General features: G+C 48.6%; 1 protein-coding gene across 1 annotated transcript in view; it reads right to left on the bottom strand.

The window, feature by feature from the left end:
* cacna2d3a (calcium channel, voltage-dependent, alpha 2/delta subunit 3a) overlaps positions 1-7500 on the bottom strand; it is a 333265-nt gene that overhangs the window by 179904 nt on the left and 145861 nt on the right. The gene's annotated exons all lie outside the window — the stretch shown is intronic.

The raw sequence follows: 7500 nt of genomic DNA, 5'->3' as shown, positions 1-7500 counted from the left end.
GTGAGGAAGTGTAAGAGACTAGGGGGAGAGTATAGTGAGGAAGTGTAAGAGACTAGGGGGAGGAGAGTATATTGGGGAAGTGTAAGAGACTAGGGGTGAGGAGAGTATAGTGAGGAAGTGTAAGAGACTAGGGGGAGGAGAGTATAGTGAGGAAGTGTAAGAGACTAGGGGGAGGAGAGTATAGTGAGGAAGTGTAAGAGACTAGGGGGAGGAAGAGGGTGTCAAGCGGTAAAGGAAAAGGGGTGTGGTCAAAGGCACCATGGAACCTTAGCCTGGTGCTGGGGGGGAGGCCCTGACCAGAGAGGAAGGGCAGGTGTTCAGGGTGGGAGATAGAGATGAGGAGGAAAGTGAGTCTGAGGAAGAGGATGAGGAGTTATTTTTTTCAGACTCCTCTTCAATGGGCCGGGAGCTGACAGCCAGTCAAGCAGAGGGGTCTAAGTACACGTTGAGAGAACTGACAAGGTTCCTGAATGAGACCAAGGGGAAAAAGTTCATCTTGAGGCTTTTTTTTCTGATCCTATAAAGTTTTTAAGATCAGTACAACATGCTATGAAGAATGAGGGGCATGGTGTCCTCTCACCCAGAAAACGGTTTAGGTTGAGGAAGTGGGTCACAACAGTGTGTAAGGGTCTACCTTCAGACACTGTTGAGATGTATATTTTCTTTCTGACACTGGGGCTTTTTGAGCTTTGCTATTGGTCTCTTTCTCTGCTGGCTTTTCTCCCACTTCTTATGGAGATTCTTCAGGTAGGCTCGCTCAATATAAATGGTGCCAGAGATGCGGGAAAGAGGAGTGTGTTGTGTGAGTATGTAAAACAAAAAAAGTACAGGTGTTGTTTCTGCAGGAGACTCATAGTGATGTGTTGAATGAAGTCGATTCGGTGCTCTGGTGGAAAGGGGCAAGTGTGTTGAGCCATGGGACAAATCTTAGTGCAGGGGTGACAGTTCTTTTTGCACCGGGGCTGTCTGTGTGTTGAGCCATGAGACAGATCTTAGTGCAGGAGAGACAGTCCTTTAGCACCGGGGCTGTCTGTATGTTGAGCCATGAGACAGATCTTAGTGCAGGAGAGACAGTCCTTTTTGCACCGGGGCTGTCTGTGTGTTGATCCATGGGACAGATCTTAGTGGGGGTGGCAGTCCTTTTTGCAGCCGGGGCTGTCTGTGTGTTGATCCATGGGACAAATCTTAGTGCAGGAGAGACAGTCCTTTAGCACCGGGGCTGTCTGTATGTTGAGCCATGGGACAATCTTAGTGCAGGAGAGACAGTCCTTTAGCACCGGGGCTGTCTGTATGTTGAGCCAGGGGACAATCTTAGTGCAGGAGAGACAGTCCTTTAGCACCGGGGCTGTCTGTATGTTGAGCCATGGGACAATCTTAGTGCAGGAGAGACAGTCCTTTTTGCACTGGGGCTGTCTGTAAAACGTTGCTCCTCAAAGGAGGTGTATAAAGGTAGGCTGCTTGTTGTTAAAGCAGAAATTAACAACATGGGTTTTGTCTTTATAAATGTGTATGCGCCTAACACAGGGAGAGAGAGGGGGGTTCTATTTGGGAGTCTTAGACAGGAACTCTCACAGGTAGCGCCTGAGGAGACACTGGTGGTCGGAGGGGACTGGAACTGTACAATGGATTTTACAAAAGACAGAAATGGGGTAGAGCCTCATTCAGTGTCAGTGGGAGTGTTAAGGGACATCATTCATCAGTTCGACCTAGTGGATGTTTGGAGAACTAAACATCCCAACACAAGACAGTATACATGGGTGAAGGTTTTTGGGGCTAGGGTGAGTGCAGCCCGACTTGATCGGTTTTACATGTCTAGAAATCGGAGCAATAGGCTGCTGGGCGCTACCATTCTACCAGTGGGGTTTTCAGATCACCACATAACCATGGCTCTGCTGTCTATTTCACCAGGGCCCCGGCAGGCATCCTGTTGGAAGTTTAATGTCAAGCTCTTACAAGATGCCACTTTTTGCTCAGGTTTCCAGACCTTTTGGGGAAGGTGGGGGCAGCAAAGAGAGGAGTATGAGTCTCTGAGTCAATGGTGGGATGTGGGGAAAGTTCAAATTGGGCTTTTCTGTCAACAGTACACAGCTCTCTCATCCTCAGAGGCTAGGAGAGTATTGGGGGAACTAGAGCATTGTATTAGTGAGATAGAGGTAGAGATGGTGGGGCAAGGTAATGTAGGCCTCCATGCTAATTTAGCTGAATTACGTCGGGACCTGGGCAGTTTTTTCCAGGTTAAAGCAAAGGGGGCACTTGTAAGAGCTATGTTCTCCATGCTCAAGGAGATGGACGCTCCCAGCTCCTTCTTCTTTGGTTTGGAAAGACAGAGCAGTGAAGCCAAGGGTATGCATTGTCTATGGCTGTCTGATGGACGGGTGACCTCTGTGGTGGGGGAGATGCGGGAGTGGACTGTGGAGTTTTATACTGAATTGTATAGGGCAGAAGTGTGTGATCCTATGTGTGATCAGGTCTTGTACGCAGGACTAAGCTCTCTCTGGCACAGAGGGATGAAATGGACATTCCTCTGTTGTCCCATGAACTGGCAGAGGCCGTAACCCAGATGTCCCCCGGTTGTGCACCGGGGGTCGATGGACTCCCAGTGGAGTTTTATAAAAAATAATAATTGGACAGGACTTCTTTTGCGTGTTGCTTGAATGCGTCTGGGGAAGGAGAGTTGCCGATGAGCTGCCGTTGGGCGGCTCTGACTCTCCTGCCCAAAAAAGGGGACTTGTGTGAACTTAAGAACTGGAGGCCTGTGGCATTACTCTGTGCGGACTACAAGATATTTGCCAAAGTCCTCTCTAACAGACTGAAGTCCCATCTGGACTCGATAGCACATAAGAACCAAACATATTGTGTACCGGGACGCTCAATCACGGACAACTTGTTCTTAATCAGGGACATGTTGGACTTGTCGAGAGGTTCTAATGTGAACTTTGGACTGTTCTCTTTAGATCAAGAGAAGGCTTTTGATAGAGTGGACCATGAGTATCTGTTTAATGTGATGTCTGTGTTTGGGTTTGGGAAGAGTTTTTTGACCTGTGTGAAGATGTTGTATGCTGGGGAGTCATGTATGGTCAAGGTGGGAGGGGGGCTCAGTAGGCCAATCTGGGTGAGACAGGCCATTAGACAAGGATGCCCTCTATCTGGGCAGTTATACACACTAGCCAATGAGCCTTTTTTGGGACTGCTATGCAGGAGACTGCAAGGAGTGTGCTGGACAGGCATGGGTGTGGTGACAGGAATAGCAGTGTCAGCATATGCAGATGATGTTTCTGTGATGGTCAGGGATGGTCAAGATATGCAGGCACTGGAGACCAGTCTGAAGGTGTACGACGGAGCTTCATCATCTAAGGTGGGGCAAGAGCAAAGCTCTGTTATGTGGGGCATGGGGGGATAGGGCCCCTTCTCTGCTTCCAGGGGGTTTGCAGTGGGGTTGTGAAGGGCTTCAAGTGTTGGGGGTGTACCTGGGCTCGGAGAAGTGGGTCAGGAAGAACTGGGAGGGGCTGTCACAAGCAGTGGTGTCAAGACTGGCCAGGTGGAGGTGGCTCCTGTCCCAAGTGTCATATAGAGGGAGGATGCTGATAATTAACAACCTGGTGGCATCTTCCCTGTGGCATAAACTGGCTGTCCTCAATCCCCCCGCAAGCTGGTGGACTTCTTCTGGTCGGGCCATCACTGGCTGAAGGCAGCAGTGTTGTACATGATTGTCCACGAAGGAGGACAGGGCCTGGTGGAACTGGAGAGCAGGGTGGCTGCTTTCCGGCTGAAGGCGGTGCAGAGACTGCTGTACCATACTGATGTTGGCTGGAGGGAGCCAGCATGCGCGCTGCTGAGGAGAGCTGGTGGATTAGGGTTGGATCGGCAGCTGTTCCTCATGAAGCTGGAGAGGCTGAGTACAGCAGGTCTCTCAGATTTTTACTCTGCAGTGTTGAGGGCCTGGCAGCTGCTAAGGCCCACACAAGAAGGGGGTGTGGAGCCTGGGCTGTGGGTGTGGGAGGATCCTATCTTCAACAACCCAGCCATCCCTTTGAGATTGGTTCAGTCGGCCACCCTGCAGAGGCAACTGATGGCAGGGGGTTTACAAAGGCTGGGTGACCTGAGACTGCTGGGAGAATAGGGGTGGAAAACCCCAGAAGTCTTGGCACAACAAACAGGAATAGGCTGCTGGAGAATAGGCTGCTGTCTCTTAGGCTGCTGGAGAGATTCCTGGAGGAAGTCCAGGAGGCACTGTCTGAGCCGGTAAGGGGGGTGTTTGAGCGGCCAAAGGGAGAGGGGCCACCAATGTTTCCGACACTGCAGGTGACGGCAGAGACTGGAGACTGGCAAGGGGGTCTGGAGGACTTTAACACTCCGAGCCTGGGGGAGTTTGAACGGGTGGGAGGTAAAGCCCTCTACAACCTCTGCGTTAAGGTTAGGAACATTAGGAGCCTAACAGGAGTGAGGGCACATCAGTGGCAGGGGGTATGTGGGGCAGAGAGTATGGTGGGATTTAGATGGAGGGGACTCTACAAACCCCCAGTACCAAAGAGGTCAGGGGACCTCCAGTGGAGGGTTCTTCATGGAGCCCTGGCCACTAACAGCTGGTGGGCACGGGTTGAACCGGGAATCGGGCAGGGGTGTCCTTTATGTGTAATGAAAGAAATGTGATGTGAACTGTGATTCATGTGTTTTCTGTGTGCACCAGGTTAATGCCATTAATGTCTCTGTTGGAATGTCTGTGTGAGAGGTTGGGGGTGGGTTTTATTGTTGGGATGTTTATAATGGGATACAGGTATTTGAGTAAGGAGAAAGCCAAATGTGTGTTCTTGAATTTTCTGTTTGCTCAGGTGAAGTTGGCTATTTGGCTAACAAGGAGGAACAGGGTTAAAGATGGGGGGGGTTACAGACCCTTTACTATTGTTTAATGGGATGGTCTCTGCTCGCCTTAGGGTTGAGTTTGAGTACTATAGAATGATAAAAGTAAAAAGTTAAAGTTAAAAAGTATGAAGATGTTTGAGCAGATATGGTGTGTTGGGGGGGCTGTCTGTATAGCTGGGGAAGATGTTTCAGGAGATATGGCGTGTTGGGGGGGCTGTCTGTATAGCTGGGGAAGATGTTTCAGGAGATATGGTGTGTTGGGGGCTGTCTGTATAGCTGGGGAAGATGTTTCAGGAGATATGGTGTGTTGGGGGCTGTCTGTATAGCTGGGGAAGATGTTTCAGGAGATATGGTGTGTTGGGGGCTGTCTGTATAGCTGGGGAAGATGTTTGAGGAGATATGGTGTATTGGGGGCTGTCTGTATAGCTGGGGAAGATGTTTCAGGAGATATGGTGTGTTGGGGGGCTGTCTGTATAGCTGGGGAAGATGTTTGAGGAGATATGGTGTGTGGGGGCTGTCTGTATAGCTGGGGAAGATGTTTCAGGAGATATGGTGTGTTGGGGGGCTGTCTGTATAGCTGGGGAAGATGTTTCAGGAGATATGGTGTGTTGGGGGCTGTCTGTATAGCTGGGGAAGATGTTTCAGGAGATATGGTGTGTTGGGGGCTGTCTGTATAGCTGGGGAAGATGTTTGAGGAGATATGGTGTGTTGGGGGCTGTCTGTATAGCTGGGGAAGATGTTTGAGGAGATATGGTGTGTTGGGGGCTGTCTGTATAGCTGGGGAAGATGTTTGAGGAGATATGGTGTGTTGGGGGCTGTCTGTATAGCTGGGGAAGATGTTTGAGGAGATATGGTGTGTTGGGGGCTGTCTGTATAGCTGGGGAAGATGTTTCAGGAGATATGGTGTGTTGGGGGCTGTCTGTATAGCTGGGGAAGATGTTTCAGGAGATATGGTGTGTTGGGGGCTGTCTGTATAGCTGGGGAAGATGTTTCAGGAGATATGGTGTGTTGGGGGCTGTCTGTATAGCTGGGGAAGATGTTTCAGGAGATATGGTGTGTGGGGGCTGTCTGTATAGCTGGGGAAGATGTTTCAGGAGATATGGTGTGTTGGGGGCTGTCTGTATAGCTGGGGAAGATGTTTGAGGAGATATGGTGTGTTGGGGGCTGTCTGTATAGCTGGGGAAGATGTTTGAGGAGATATGGTGTGTTGGGGGCTGTCTGTATAGCTGGGGAAGATGTTTGAGGAGATATGGTGTGTTGGGGGCTGTCTGTATAGCTGGGGAAGATGTTTGAGGAGATATGGTGTGTTGGGGGGCTGTCTGTATAGCTGGGGAAGATGTTTGAGGAGATATGGTGTGTTGGGGGCTGTCTGTATAGCTGGGGAAGATGTTTCAGGAGATATGGTGTGTTGGGGGCTGTCTGTATAGCTGGGGAAGATGTTTCAGGAGATATGGTGTGTTGGGGGCTGTCTGTATAGCTGGGGAAGATGTTTCAGGAGATATGGTGTGTTGGGGGCTGTCTGTATAGCTGGGGAAGATGTTTGAGGAGATATGGTGTGTTGGGGGCTGTCTGTATAGCTGGGGAAGATGTTTTGGATATACAGTTGTAGAAGTGGGTATTGTTTTGGGTATTGTGATGTGTGGTGTTGTATCGTGTGGTAGATGGAAAGGTGAGTATGGTACATGTATGCAGTACAGGATATATTTAGGTGTTTTTAAAGGGGGGGGTGAGTTTTAAATGAAATGAGAATGTTTCAGTAAAGAAACACAAAAAGTCAAAAGTCTCTCTTTCTCTTCATCTCTCGCTCTCTCTCTCTCTCTCTCTCTCTCTCTCTCTCTCTCTCTCTCTCTTTCTCTGTCTCTCTCTCTCTCTGTCTCTCTCTCTCTCTCTCTCTCTCTCTCTCTCACTCTCTCTCTCTCTCTCTCTCTCTCACTCTCTCTCTCTCTCGCTCTCTCTCTCTCTCTCTCTCTCCCCTGTCTTCTCTTTTCACCCAGATGTAATTAATCTCTAGACCTTCTGTCACTCTGATTTAACCCACTTTCTCTCTCTCTCTCATTTTTTCTCTCCCTCCCTCTCACATATTTCTCTCTGGTTGCTGGCTAAGCTGATATGACATTCACTCCATCTGCCAAGCGCTGTACAAGGATGTGCCTTCCTTGTCTGGACATCAGTCAGATGAAACATTAGCATAATCACTGATTATTAAACAGCTAATTAAGTGAACGGTGTTAGAGGATGATCTTAAATAAAAAGACTAAGAGTTGTGATGAAGACACACACAGACACACGTATGCTTAGTGGGGCACATCAGGTAGCTCTCAGGGAAATGCTCAGTGAAGAAATGTACTGAAACTTCTTCTGGCATATAAGCATTGTTTGAACGCATTTATTGCATGTGTTGAACTTTTGTACATGTTAGTTTGAAGGTTTTAAACATCTATGTTGGTCATGTAGATATTAAACATCTATGTTGGTCATGTAGATATTAAACCTCTATGTTGGTTATGTAGATATTTTACCTCTATGTTGGTTATGTAGATATTAAACATCTATGTTGGTCATGTAGATATTAAACCTCTATGTTGGTTATGTAGATATTTTACCTCTATGTTGGTTATGTAGATATTAAACCTCTATGTT

This window comes from Oncorhynchus tshawytscha, linkage group LG22, assembly GCF_018296145.1.
Source record: "Oncorhynchus tshawytscha isolate Ot180627B linkage group LG22, Otsh_v2.0, whole genome shotgun sequence".
Lineage (NCBI taxonomy): Eukaryota > Metazoa > Chordata > Actinopteri > Salmoniformes > Salmonidae > Oncorhynchus > Oncorhynchus tshawytscha.
Note: the sequence above shows the minus strand (reverse complement) of the source record. Positions and strands in the feature narration are given on the sequence as shown.